The sequence below is a fragment of the Sorex araneus genome, chromosome 9 (genome assembly GCF_027595985.1).
Source record: "Sorex araneus isolate mSorAra2 chromosome 9, mSorAra2.pri, whole genome shotgun sequence".
NCBI lineage: Eukaryota > Metazoa > Chordata > Mammalia > Eulipotyphla > Soricidae > Sorex > Sorex araneus.
In genome coordinates, this window is record NC_073310.1 from 35563855 (window position 1) to 35579187 (window position 15333).

At 38.5% G+C, this 15333-nt stretch overlaps 1 protein-coding gene across 1 annotated transcript in view; it reads left to right on the forward strand.

Moving 5' to 3' along the window:
• The window catches only part of PLD5 (phospholipase D family member 5), a 393721-nt gene that overhangs the window by 150136 nt on the left and 228252 nt on the right, over nucleotides 1–15333 (forward strand). The window lies entirely within an intron of this gene.

Sequence of the window (15333 nt, forward strand, 5' to 3'; positions counted from 1 at the left end):
CTGACTTGAGAGAGGGTCCTTGATGCATTTTTATATTGGAAAAACAGGTCTGTAGTTCTTGATTGGAGGCTGGGTAAAAAAACATAGAGGGTTCATGTGAGGAATAATGCTAAGAGAGAAGAAAGAAAGAAAAAAGAGGAGGGGGATAGGGAGGGAGTAAGGAAGTGGGGGGGAAGGCTGAAGCATATAGTACAGTGGGTTGGGTTTGTTTGCCTTGCAAACAGCTGACCCAGGTTTGATCTTGATATGTGTCACCACATAAAATCCCCTAAACTTGTCAAGACTGCCTAAGTTCAAAGCCAGGAAAAAGCCTTAAGAACCACTGAATATAAAAAGGTATAAAAAGAAATAAATTCTATCAGAAACTGCAAGATTAGCTAAGAAAATTTGAAACATTAAATCTTCTATTTGATCTCAGACAACTGTTATACATTGATAGCATTTTTCCTGTACAGTATAATACTTGTTAAGGTCAAGATTTGCATAGTATTAAATTTGTTGGAGCAAATCTTCCCTTTTACCTTGGGATCTGATAGTTTAGCAATAGTTGGTTGTACTCCCCTTACCCACTGTACCCTCAAACCTATACACATAGGTTTATTTACATAATCTCTTGAGTTTAGGGGAAGGAGCTAAGATTTATAGGAGTTAAAGTCAGGTACATTCAGATAAGTACATTACTCATCTCTTTCTGAAAGGTAAGAGATGAGAAATCACGTGTCTGGTAGATCCCAACTTATTCTAGGCATCATAGGCTTATTTTCTAGGCAGAAGTAAGTGCCATTTACAGCTGGGAAGTGTTGTAAGAAGTGGAAGAAATGTTCCTAATGAGGTAAACCCAAGTGAGATGAGATGTAGTCAGGGATCAAGAAGAAAGTTTTGGCATATTTAATGAGAGACCTAAATAGAAAAGATGATAAAGTCCAAACTCATGAGCTGTTAAGATCACTGTATCACTGTATCACTGTCATCCCGTTGTTCGTCGATTTACTCGAGCAGGCACCATTAATGTCTCTATGACACTCAGCCCTGAGATTTTAGCAGCCTCTCCTTACTCTTTCCCAAGAATTAGAGGCTCTTTCAGGGTCAGGGGAATGAGACCAATGTTACTGTTTTTAGCATATCAAATACACCATGGGTAGCTTGCCAGGCTCGGCCCTGTGGGTGGGATAGGCCCTGTGGGTGGGATACTCTTCTGCGAGAGGTATGTATATATCTTTTACTGTATTTGGGATATGAATACTCCATGGGGAGCCAGCAAGGTTCTCCTGTGCTGGCAATAGACCCTTGGTAGATTGTCAGGTTCTCTAAGAGGAAGAACAAAGCTATTAGATATCTCGCGGCTGCAAAGCATCATCAAATTATACATCAAACATGCTCGATATTTAATTGCAGAATTTAATTTAATTATTCATAAATAGTGGAAAAAAGTATTTCCTTCTCCACCCAGACCCCCCATTTTCCAGTAGCTTGGCAGCCACACCCACAAACTGCCCCCGGCATCATGTAATCCCACCAACGGTCAACATCCAGAGACTATAAGATTAAGCTCCTGGAAGAGACAGAGTCTCTTCCCCCCCCCCCCACCCCCGCGCCTGGCTGTCTTCACCTTTGGAGGGGACGGGTTGCATTTCCCTCCCTGCCCCTAGCAGAGCCTTGACAGTTGAAGACCTCCGGAACCCAGCTCAAGGCCACTCTCACATGTTCGGACAAGCCTCTCGCATGAAAGGACCGACAGAGGAACCCAGGCTGTTAAGATAATCTTTCAAAATATTATTTATTATAGTTAATTAAAACAATAAGCCTTTCAAGCAATGCTCAGAGAGCGTGGGGGCCACTCCTGGTGAAACTAACCAGACCAACAGTTTAATACTAAGGATGTTAGTCCTAAGGATGTTTATCAGATGCCCAGGTGTCAGGGACCCCCAGGGTTACCCCCAGTAGTGCTCAGAGGCCTCTAGGACTATACCTAGTGCTAGAAGCATCATATAGTGCTGCAGATAGAATTTGGGTCAGTAACACCGACTCTAATGACTGTATGATCTTCCCAGACCCCAAATTTACATTTCAGTGGTATTAAGTAACCAATACCACCATCCATCCATGGAACCCTTTCTTAATTTACAAAATCATACCTCTGTACCAATTAAATAATAACTCCACATCCCCTCTCTCATCCTGTAAAGTACACATTCTATATTATGTGTTGATGAAATGTGTACTTTAGATACCTCAAGTAGACTCATAAAGTAGTTGTTCTTTTGTGTTAACATTATTTCATATAATATTTTTAAGGTTTACCCACTGTAATGTGTCAAAATGCCTAAGACTAGTAATATTTCATTATACATATGTAATCAACTGAACATGTATATCCAACATATACTTTTTTTAACCATTTTATTAGTTAATGAGGAGTGAATCTCTAGTCCTATGAAGATTCTGTACTTATATTTTGAGGAACCATATAATTTTCCACCTTGAATCCTTTTACATCCCCCCCAGCAATTCATAAGGATGGCTTCTCTACATCTTTGTTAACGTATATCTTTGCATTTTTCATGTATTGGCCAGTCTATGAGTGTGAAGTGGTATCACTCTGCAGTTTTAATTTCTTTTTCTCTGAAGTCATGTGCTCTGTAATATATTTTCATGTGGTTACTAATCACTTACTTAGAGAAATGTTTATTCTAAACCTTGGCCACTTTTTGATTGTTCTGTTGAGTTGGTGATTTTAGTTATTAATTGATTAAGAAAGTAACCAATCTTCCCTCTGGAGCTGCACTTCCCAAAAAACTAAACTTCCTAAGATTGTTCTGAGATTAGAGTCATGTCTCTAGCATCCAGAATATATGTTTCCTGAGCTGAGACTGAATGGCGGGACATTGTGATAGTAAGTTATGCTTACTGTTGAAGTATTGAACTCTGTTCTGTGAAGCAAGTAGCTATGAAATCCTTGACTTGGTGACCTTGAAGTACCACTTGTACCTTTTACAAAGTGGGATACTGTGGTATGAGCCATGTCTCTTCAAAGAAGAATGATGGAGCACCTTTACATTTGGACAGAGAACACAATTGATGTGTTTTTGCACAGTGGCATCTGAGATAGAAGTGCAAATCTTGGGGCCAGAAAGATGTTATAGCGTATAGGGCATTTGGCTGACATGGATTCAATTCTTAGCATTCTGTATGGTCTCCTGAGCATAGCCAGAAGGAATTCCTCAGTGCAGAGCCAGGAATAAGCCATGTGTGACCCCAAAACAAACAAAATTTTTAAAGTGAAAATTTTATGCTGTATTTGCTTAGAAAAGTTCTAAAAAGATTTTAGCCTGATTTAAATGTTTGAAAATCTGGTGGGAAAAGCCTCAAAATGCATAATATGGGCAAACTGTATGGTCAAATTTACCCAAAGAAGGAGATTAGGAAGGGTAAAATTAGGGAATGAAAGAGTTTTATACACAAAGTGGCATTATGAACTGTAAAACCTCATTTTTAAAATTATTTCTATATCTGTATATGGAACCTTGATAAGGAAGTAGATTCCAGTCATCCTTTCTAATGAATGAGGAAAGAAAAAAAGAACATGTAAAGCATGTCTTTTTTTTTTTTTTTGCTTTTTTGGGTCACATCCGGTGATGCACAGGAGTTATTACTGGCTCATGCACTCAGGAATTACTCGTGGTGGTGCTCAGGGGACCATATGGGATGCTGGAAATTAAACCCAGGTTGGCCGTGTGCGAGGCAAATGCCCTACCTGCTGTGCTATTACTACAGCTCCACATTTGTCCTTTTTCCTCTTTCCAATTCAATCTGTATCTTGGAAAAATTGTTTTGCTTCTGAAGAAGTGATGAAAATTTGGTATGATTGGCTGGGGTATAGCAGGTAGAGTACTTGCCTTGCATGCAGCCAACCATGGTTTGATCCTGACATTCACATATGGTCTGCCCTGCCTCGACGCCCCATACTGCAAAGAGTGATCTCTGAGCACAGAGCCAGCAGTAAGCCCTGAGCACTGCCTGAGACTATGTACACTCTCTCTGTGTCTCTCTCTGTGTTTCTCTCTCTCTCTTTCTCTCTCTTTCTCTCTCTCTCTCTCTCTCTCTCTCTCTTTCTTTCTCTCTCTCTCTCTCTCTCTCTCACACACACACACACACACCCATAGTGTGGTAGGAAAGCACAAGGAATTGAAGAACAATAGCTTTTAAAGACTGAACTAGGAAAGATTTATGATGTGCCTCATACAGATTAGCTCCCCATCATTCTGAACCCACAGTAAACAGACACTTTCCTTGTAGAAAGTGACTGCTCTGTCTCTTGTGGTGGTTTCATTGGGTTATTCTACATACTCTGTTCAGAAATACAAAGCTCCATTTTGCCAGTGTGTGGAAGTGATATATGTATATCTTTATCTGAGTCTCAAAAAGGATGCCAGAACTAAGAAAATAGCCCAATGGGGTGGAGCTTATGCCCTGCATGTTTGAAACCTCAAGTCCAGGAAAACTCCCTACCTTGCTGGGTGTGACCCAGGTGGTCCTTGGACATCACCAAGAGTGGCCCTCAACCCCCAACAACACTGGAGTATTCAATCATTTTGTAAAATGATTACTAACCTTGTGAATCTCTGGGTTCAATTCCCTACACTGCCCCTCCCCCAAAAAAGGTGATTTACAATGACAAGGCAGTAAGTATGTTATTCCTACAATATTAATTTAGTAAGATTCTGGCTTTTAAAATTATGATTTAAAATGTTTGCTAAAATGTTTAATCTCCTCTTCGCCCTATTTTGTTTTTCTTTGTTACACTCAGCCCAGCTCAGGGTGCTCCGGCTCTGCACTCAGGGATCACGACTAGCAGTCTCAGGGGACCATATGTAGTACCAGGGATCGAACCTAGGTCAACCACATTAAGACAGGCGCCCTATCCATTATATTATAGCTCCAGTCTGTCTTTCTTCCCCTTCTGTGACTACTGACTTTTCTTGTCTCTAATGTAAAGTCACATTATTTTACCAATTGTCTTGAGATATTATATGTGCTCCTGCAAAGCCTTTGCCATTATGCTAAAGGATGGTGTTTTTTTGTGAGGAAAATCACACAAACATCTGAGATAGGGCATTGGAAGCCGTAAACAGCAGATTGGGATCTTGGAGGACCATTGGAGATGTGAAGGACATCAACAACTGTGCCATATTTGAGAAACAGTGAAGTGCTAAAGCAAAAAAAGTTGGTAGGGGATGGGGTGGAAGTTCAAAGAGAAAAGAAAGAAGAAAACAAGGAGGGGCATAAAAAAAACCAAAAGGTATTAGGAAAGAAATAAGATGGAAATGGTCTATCGAGATAAGTGTTTAGTAGTGGCGATTCAAGATATGATTATGTTTATCAAATGTGTTTCCATATCATTAAGAACTTTCAAAGTAGTGTGGACTCATTAAATAGTGAGATTCATACATGTGTTCCTGTTTCAATACTAAATGTTGGGAATACTAAAAATTAATTTTGGTGTTTTATTCTCTTAGCTGTACCCCATGAATTTCTGACTTTACTTTATTATTTAATCAGTTTAAAAGAGAGATTTTTGGGCCAGAGAGACAGTATGGGGATTCAGGCACTTCCATGCATGTGGCCAACCTCAGTTTGATCCTCCAACAGTGCTTTGGTCTCCTGAGCATAAACAAGAGTGATTCCTATTCACACAACCAGAGTAAGCTCCAAAAACTACAGTATGTACCTTTCTAAAGAAATAAAAATAAATGAAACAAAATAGATATTGAGTTTTGTCAGCAGTGTTTTTCTCCTTAACTGGATGAAACAGGAAGCAAATAATATTGATTAAAAAAATAAAAATAAAATAAGCTTAACCAGCTGCTTTAAAATAAATAAATCATACTAAGTTGAAGGAACTTGTACTTACATAGATTGAACAATTCAAAACCTTTTCAACTTTAGAGTGTAGAATTATGTTATCAAAATCGTCTTCAGTTTACTAAAAACTGACAGGGAATTTGTTGACAGTTTGTTTCATATATAATGGAGGTGAGAGCTCAGGGATTATGTAAGTGTAATAGTTGGATGATATTTAGTTATCATTTATTGCTAATATTGAGAATAAGTCATTTCAGAGACAAAAATGTCATTCAGCTTAGTGGTGGAGTACATAACTTACATGTCTAAGGTCCTGAGTTTGGCATGGTCCGTAAGAGCCTGTGGTAAGACACCTCCTTCAAACAAAAACCAACAGCTCAACTCGTTTCCCTGTATGATCAGTACAGAAGAAGTCTTTAATTCCCTATTTCAGGAATTAGGCATACATGGAAGGGATACTATGTGGCACCAGAACTGACTGGGTCAGACGGAAGTCTGTGAAATGAATCATAATCATGGTCAAAAACATCTCCACATATCTCCATTATGCCATATCATATCAGAGAATACTTTGTTGTCCATTGTGCCCCTTCTTCCCCAGAATGGGCACAGCCACAGACCTCAAATATGAGGACCTTACGAGCAGAGATCTCCATTAGCACAACACCTAGTCTCAGTGGTTAGCCTAGAGCATAAAAGAAATTAAAGTGCTCTCTACATGTTCTTAAATGAAATCAGATACATCTTGCTTCTCTTTTCTAATGCCATGAGTAGGTCCAAAGTAAAGTAAGAAAAAGTTTATTTTTCGTATGGGTCTTCCTGTCACCTCCAGTGAGATGTGCCAGGGGAGTTTGCCCTAAATTAGAATATGGCTACTATCTAAGAATACCTCTAATTTGCCTTTGCCTTTAGCAGATTCTTTTTTTTCCTGCTCTATAGTTATTCAATCACCAGCTAAGCATACAGCTAGGTCACAGCACACTATTCTCAGCAGTTTTCTTACCCAGAAAATGATAATGAACTAAATGATGATCTCTACTCAAATATCCTTCATAATCTCTGAATATTCCTTCCAAAAACTATTCTCTACTTGGCTTTTGAGTTGTCTGCCCACTTATGTCCTTGGCAATTACTATCTGCATATCTAGAGATGATGGATGGATGAGTACAGGAATATATCTGTAGATTTTATAGGAGGGGCTGACTGCTGACCACTGCCTGGCATCTGTGTTTTCTCTTGGATTTTCTTAGCTCTGAATGAATCTCCCCATTCTCAGATAACTTGTGAGTTAATCTTTAATATGCTGCTCAGAACAATAGAGTAGAAGGAGGGATTAGAAGGGAAGACTTAACTGACCAGGTAGTCTGAATATAACTGTTACATCATTTATTCTGAACTACTTGAGAATCACTTTCCAATTACTAAAGAAGCTCACCTTTAGGTAAACTCATTGATAACAATTTCTGTTTTCCTTGTGTAACTTAGACTTTAAGCCCTTGGTCAGTCTAATTTAAGCCTTCAAAATCACTTGTTCATAAATAGTCTTTTTAGTTGTTAGACACTATCATATAATAATAAAAAACAGTATTAGAGAAAGCAGTAGTAGTCATTTATTCTTCATTTCTAAGAATCACGATCACGATCACGAAATCCCATTGATCATCAATTTCTCAAGTGGGCTCAGTAACCTCTCCATTTGTCCTATCCCTGAGATTTTAGAAGCCTCTCTCCACTCGGTCTTCCCAACAATGTCACATTGGAGGCTCTTTCAGGGTCAGGGGAATGAGATCTAGCTTGTTACTGGCTTTAGCATATGAATACAGCATGGGAAGCTTGCAAGGCTGTCCCATGTGGGCAGGGACTCTTAGTAGCTTGCAAGTTTCTCCCAGAGGAAGAAGTAAATTATAAAATATTGCGTAGCTGCAAAGTGGCTGCGTGCTTCTGGGAGCTTGCTTTTAAGTCTCTGGATGTTGGCCATTGATGGGATTACACACCTGGGTTCCTCTGCCAGTACCTTCATGCGTGAGTCCTGTCTGAACATGTGAATAGGGGCATTGAGCATGGCTGTGGCTAGGTTCTGGTGGTCTTCATTCGCCGGGAGCTCTTCTCGGGGCAGGGAGGGAAGCTGGAGCCCATCCCCTCTGAGGAAGGGGAAGACAGCCAGGTGTGCGGGCAAGAGACTCTCTGAGAATGAATATTCTTATATTAATAAATAAGCATAAATATTCTTATTTTTAAGAATATTATATAAATGGAGAGTATATTAAGAAATAGGTCCCCATGCTTAGTGGTATCTTGATTTAAAATTAATATTTTATTAAACCACCATGAAATACATAGTTGCAAAGTTGTTCATGATCGGGTTTCAAAGATGGGTTCTACTACCCATCCCTTAACTGGGTACATTTCTGACCACCAGTATCTTCAGTTTTCATCTGCCAACCCCAGTCTTCTGACCTGCTAGTTTGAAAAAGATTCCCCCTGTACTATGTAGACTCTTAAAGTAATTTGAACTTATAATGCTCACATTTAAAAAATTTTATTGGGGCTGGAGTGATAGCATAGCGGGTAGGGCGTTTGCCTTGCACGCGGCCGACCCGGGTTCAAATCCCAGCATCCCATATGGTCCCCTGAGCACCGCCGGGGGTGATTCCTGAGTGCAGAGCCAGGAGTAACCCCTGTGCATCGCCAGGTGTGACCCAAAAACCAAAAAAAAAAAAAATTATTTATTTATTTTTTTAAATTTTATTGAATCACCATGAGATAGTTACAAGCTTTCATGTTTGGGTTATAATCACACAATGATTCAGACACCCATCCCTCCACCAGTGCACATTCCCCACCACCAATATCCCCGGTATATCCTCCCTTTCCCACCCTCCCCGTGCCTCCATGGAAGACAATATTCCCCATACCCTCTCTCTACTTTTGAGCATTATGGCTTGCAACACAGACACTGAGAGGTCATCATGTTTGGTCCATTATCTACTTTGGGCACGCATCTCCCATCCTGACTGATTCCTCCAGCCATAATTTTCCTAGTTATCCCTTCTCCATTCCATTCTTTCTTCTCTCCTCCGCTCATGAAGCAGTCTTCTAGCTATGGGGCAATCCTCCTGGCCCTTGTGTCTATTGTCCTTGGGTGTCAGCCTCATGTGATGTTATTCTATACTCCACAAATGAGTGCAGTCCTTCTATGTCTGTCCCTCTCTTTCGGACTCATTTCACTTAGCATGATACTCTCCATGTCTATCCATTTATAAGCAAATTTCATGACTTCATCTTTCCTAACATCTGCATAGTATTCCATTGTGTAGATGTGCCAAAGTTTCTTGTACCAGTCATCTATTTTAGGGCATTCGGGTTTTTTCCAGATTTGGGTTATTGTGAACAGTGCTGCAATGAATATATAGGTACAGATATCATTTATACTCTGTTTTTTGCATACTCGGGGTATATTCCCAGAAGTGGTATTGCGGGGTCATATGGAAGCTCAATTTCTAGTTTTTGAAGGACGGTCCATATTGTTTTCCAGAAAGGCTGGACCAGTCGGCATTTCCACCAACAGTGAAAGGTGCTCACATTTTTTACATGTGTAATTTTACAAACCAATGTACCTGTAGTAACATCAATGGAAAATCTTATAAATAATAAATTAACAATATTATGAAAAATAAAAATTGATTTTTTGAGCCATTGCCCTTTATGCTAGTAGGCCTTTTAGATCTTGGCAAGATATAAGAACTAATACATTAAATTTAAGTAACAGACACCCAAAAGTAGAAAAGTAGCTAATGTCTGGTCAAGCAATAAATCTTCATGTCATGAAAAGCAAAGTAGTTACTGGTTTGCTATAAGAATAGTATTATTATTAATCTAGTGAAAATAGAACTTCCTTGAACAGAAATCTCATAAGTGCCATCGGGATTTAGAAGTCATGGAAAATATCACTCTATCACTGTCATCCTGTTGTTCATTGATTTACTCGAGCAGGCACCAGTAACATCTCCATTCCTCCAAGCCCTGAGATTTTAGCAGCCTCTCCTTACTCTTCTTTCCCAATGATTGAAGGCTCTTTAGGAGTCAGGGGAATGAGACCAATGGAGAATAAAAACTGTAACAAATGATCCTTTCTCGTGGGGGGACCACACCCAGCAATACTCAGGGTTTACTCCTGGCACTGTACTGTACTCAGGGATCACTCCTGGTGGGGCTTGAGGGACCACATAAAGTGTTGGTGATCCAACCCTGATTGATCATGCACAAGGCATGCTCTCTACCCATTATACTATCATTTCAGCCCTATCATGCATTTTCCAATTTAGTTTATTTTTAAATTTAATTGATAAATGGCAGCTGAGATCTATTGCCATTTTATATTAAATTAATGCCAATATATCTTAATGGCAATTGAGATCTATTGCCGTTTTATAAGAAACTTAAAGAAGAGAATTAGAGCATTATTTGCTATAGAATTTATGGCTGTTGCAGACTCCTAAACTTTCCTTTGCATGAATAGATGTGAAATATATATTTATTAATGAAGTTTTTGCTGTAATTTTCTCTTAAGCATGTCAAATACTCAAATCCTTCATTGAACTTAATTATTTTCATCATTAAGTGTTTGGTTTTGGAAAGAGAGTAAATGTTGACACCATGGGACAAATTTGGTAGTTTTCCTTTTAAACTCCGGAAAGATTTCTTATACAGTTGTTTTGTTATTATTTATTTCTCAGCAGTTGGCAAAATTTATTTATGGTGGGGCCAAGCTGGATTTTTCTTTGGTAGAAGACTGATGTGCATTTTTTCTGATAGAAAACTGGTAGAAACTCCTGCTCTTCAATTAAGATAACAATGTTTAGGTTATTTATTTCTTCTTCGAATGGTATTTACTAGTTTTAATACAAAAAGAGCCCATTTTATCTTAACTGTTGAGTCTGTTAGTAATAGTCCCTCAGTAATTCTTATATTTTACTGAAATCTTTAGTATTATATATCACAGAGTTATTTGCATTTTGTGGCTTGTACTTTTACTTAGATGTATGGCTATAAATTTATCAATTGTACTGAACTTCTGAAAGGAGCAGACTTTAGTTTCATTGATTATTTGTACTCTTTTTCTTTCCTTTTTGTGGACTTTCCAAGTGGTGCTCAAGAGGCTTCAGGACCCCTCCGGATGAGTCTTTGCTAACTAGGCTTAGGTTCAATGAAGGATTTGAGTATGTGGAGCTGCCCAGGCACCACAGTGTCAATTTCCTGGGCACTCCAGGGGTGCTTAGGGACCTCTGGAGTTGCACCCAGGACGCTAAAGGAACCATGTGGTGACAGCTCAGATGCTTGCTCTCTTACTATATACTTTTATCATAGTTTTATTTGTAGGAAGATTTTTTTGTAGAATCTTTATGATTTTTCATGTATAATTTTATGTCATTTTCAATAGTTTTCACTTTTTTTTGGCTTTTTGGGTCACACTGGCAGTGCTCAGAGGTTACTCCTGGCTTTAGCACTCAGGAATCACTCTTGGCAGTGCTCAGGGGACCATATGGGATGCTGGGAATCGAACCCAGGTAGGCCGCATGCAAGGCAAACACCCTACCTGCTGTGCTATTGCTCTAGCCCCAGTTTTGACTTCTTTACCAATTTTCTTCCCTTAATTTCCCTTTTTGCCTAGTTGATATAACTAGGACTTTCACTATTATGTTGAATAAGATTAGTGAATGTGCATATTTTTCTTGTGTTTGATTTTAGAGAAAAAACTTTCAGTTTTTGCTATTGCACAGCATGTTATTTGAGGGTTTGTGATATAGGCACTGTATATAGACAAATTCCTTCTGTTCTGATTATTTGTAGTGTTTTATTTTCTCAAATGCTTTTTTTGTGCTTATTGATATAATTTGCTCGAGCGGGCACCAATAATGTCTCCATTGTGAGACTTGCTACTGTTTTTGGCATATTGAATACACCACGGGTAATTTTCCAGGCTCTGCTGTGCAGGCAGGATACTCTTGGTAGCTTGCCGAGGAGTTGCTACAGCCCAGGAGATTATCTACGGTAAGTAAAGTTGGGTTGGCCATGTGCAAGACCTTATTTGCTGTGCTGTGATTACTCTTTTAGCTTTTTTCAATCTGGTCAATCTATTACCAGATAGGATAAAATTTTTCTGTTACTACTGTTGGACTGGAGCGATAGCACAGCAGGTAGGGCATTTGCCTTGCATACAGCCGACCCAGGTTCGATTCCTCTATCCCTCCCAGAGAGCCTGGCAAGCTACCAAGAGTATTCCGCCCACACGGCAGAGCCTGGCAAGCTACCCATGGTGTATTTGATATGCCAAAAACAGTAACAACAAGTCTCACAATGGAGATGTTACTGGTGCCCACTTGAGCAAATCCATAACAATGGGAGGACAGTGCTACAGTGCTATTGTGTTACTGTCAGTATATTTCTAAAATCCTGTTAGTAGTTGCTTTATGCATTCATAAGCTCCTTTATTTGGTTCATATATGTTGAGTGTAAGGTGTTTTGGGTATATAGATCCCTTGATCATTATATTTAATATCCATCTTTGCCTTACAATTTTTGTATTAGCTTTTTGTCTTACATAAGTTTTGCCTTCCCAGAACTTTTAGGCTGTTTCTTATATCTGTGTTCTTCTCCAGCTTTTTACCATGAGCCTTTGTTTATCATGACAGTTTAAATGTATCTCTAGTAAACAGCAGAGATTGGGTTCATTAAACAACAGAGATTGGGTTCATTTTTCCAATCCATCTGGTGACTTTGTGCTTTTTTATTGATGATTTTAGGCCACTGATCTTAGGAAGCTATAAAAATAAAGGAGTTATTGATGAAATTTCTTTCGCCAATACCTCTGCCTCCTTTTTCTTTCATTTCCTCTTGGAGCTCTCCCATATATCTCTAATATTACTTTCATTATTCTTGATTATTTTGTCCTTTTTAAAAAATAGATCTCATTCTTAAGTACACTATTTGTCTCTCATCTTCTGTTATTTTGATGCTAAGACCATTTACTGTGTTTTTATTTTATCTACTATCTACTTTATAATTTCTTATTGAAGTTACTTTTTTACATTTTTTCTATCATTTATACTATTTTCTTCAATTAAGTGAATATATTTACTCTTTTACTTCAAAGACTTCATCATGGTAGGTTAGAGCTCTTGTGTACTTGTTTATTCCTTCCTCAACTTTTGTCTATCTATTAATGCATGTGAATTCCTCTGTTTCTTCACTGTGTTTGGTATGTGAGGATAGTGTGTGGTTTTCTGCAGGTCTCAGTGACAGTGTATAGATCCTCTTTACAGATCCCACCCGGAGTCTGTTGCTCTGAACCACTGCTAAGAATTTTAATTTACAAGCTTATGGGTCAGCTGTAAACTTTTGGACAGATAAATCAGTAATGCCATGTCATACCAAACATATTAGGTAATTTTAATTACATACAGCCTAATTATTTAGAATTATCTTAAAGATCCTCAGAAAAGTAGTATCAAATGATAACATTAAAAACCCTTATATAGAATTCTAAAAACATAAAATGTATGTGGGATTTGAAATGATGACTGGTTTCCAATATTTTGTTTTTGGGCTTCTCTTAGTAGTTCTCAGGTTTACTTTAGATTCTTTTCAGTGTTTGCTCCCAGTTATCCTCAGGGAACTAAGTGGTGTTAGGCATTTATTCCAGGCCTCTAATATGAAAAATATGTATTCAGCCCTCTGAGAGTCACTCCCATAAACAGTTGACAATATAGATGTCTGATATGGTCCCAGAAAGTTGCCTTTGTAGTAGTTTGATAAGTTGTCAGCTAAACTATTTTGTATCTTTGGGGGAACTTCTTTTCTCTAGGCTCATGTCAAAATAATATCGGAAGACTTCTAGGTTTTTAGGAAAAATTTCAGGTTCTAGTTTTGACAATCTCTGATGCCCAGAGTTCAGCCTTCACTTGTATACTGATGAATCATCAATGGAATTTTTGTTCAAATGCTAATAATGATGGTGAAGATGATGACAATGGTGATAAAATAACCATGCATAAAAAGAGAAGATAGGAAAGAGTCAAGAAAATTTGTATAACGAGTGGTTGGATCTATAAAACAAATCTTGTGGGGCTAAAGAGAACTTTAGTATGGAAGTTCCCAGTGTTTATCATTAATACTCTCCAACTTGATTCAATCCCTGACACTGCATATGATCCTCTGAGCACCACCAGCTGTGAACCCAAAATTAAACTCAATCGAGAAACACAGTCCAATATATAAATTTGTGATTACGGGCCTAAATTATAATCCTTGCTTGTCTCCAATTGGTTGGGTCATGTTGGGTAGTTCATTAAACCTTCTCTATCAGTCATAGGTTGCTTACCTTTTAAACGAATAAAGTACTATTCTAGAATTTGTAAGCATTAAAAGTTCCATATGTAAAAACAGTTACTCTTAAGAGTCAGCTATGACTTTGTTGAACATTTTATATAGCAATCACATCCATTTACAGAGTGTCTTTCTGCCCATATTGAGATTAATATGTCATTCTCATAGGGTTTAGGTAATATCTCATTCTAGTTTTGATTTGAATTTCCTTAGTAATGTGATTTGGAACAATTTGCAAATTCCTTTTAAGAATTTATTAAATACGGGGCTCGCAGGAGCATCAGAACCAGCTACAGTGGTAGTGAGGGGCGTGCCCAGAAAGCTGACCCAGAGAACTGTAAGAACCATATTGGCCAAAGTGCCTCCTGAGCACCAGGCTAGAGGGGATCCTGGCAAGTTTTAGGACTGCGTGAGAAGTGGGAATATAATCCTGCACAGGCTCCAACACTGCCAACTCCCCCACAGGCACATTGGTGGTGGGGGTTGTGGCCTTCAGGATGGCAGTAGCAATCGGACACAGTTATTTTCCCCTTTCCCAGTGCTTTGGATTCACGTCTCAATCCCCATTACTAATTCTGAGGTGCACAGCTTGGCTATTCCAAAGACATTGGGCCCAAAGGAGCCAAAATATTTTGAGATAAAAAATTATGAAGACATTGTTCTACCTCTCTAAGGTATATTACCAAGCAATAGTAAATCAAACAACATAATATAAATCGGAAGCACGTTCAAAGTCAAAAGGAGTAGAATAGAGAGCCCAGAAGTAAAACCATACACGTATCACATCAAATTCTAGCTAATACAAAACAAAAAGAAGTCTCTTCAATAAATAGGGTTAAGAAAACTATATAAACACATGCAAAAAAAAATGAAGCAAGGTCATTATTTTGACCTAACCTAACCATAAACCATAAACCAAACCAAACCTACTTTATCCAGTCCACTCCAGGTATAAGTACCTCTTGATACTCAAAATAGGGATGTACTTGGGAATTTAATTTCATTAGAAAGGGAAACAATAGAAAAATAAACAAATAGTAGATCATGGAGATACCTCACCCACGTTTAAATCCTAGTACCACATT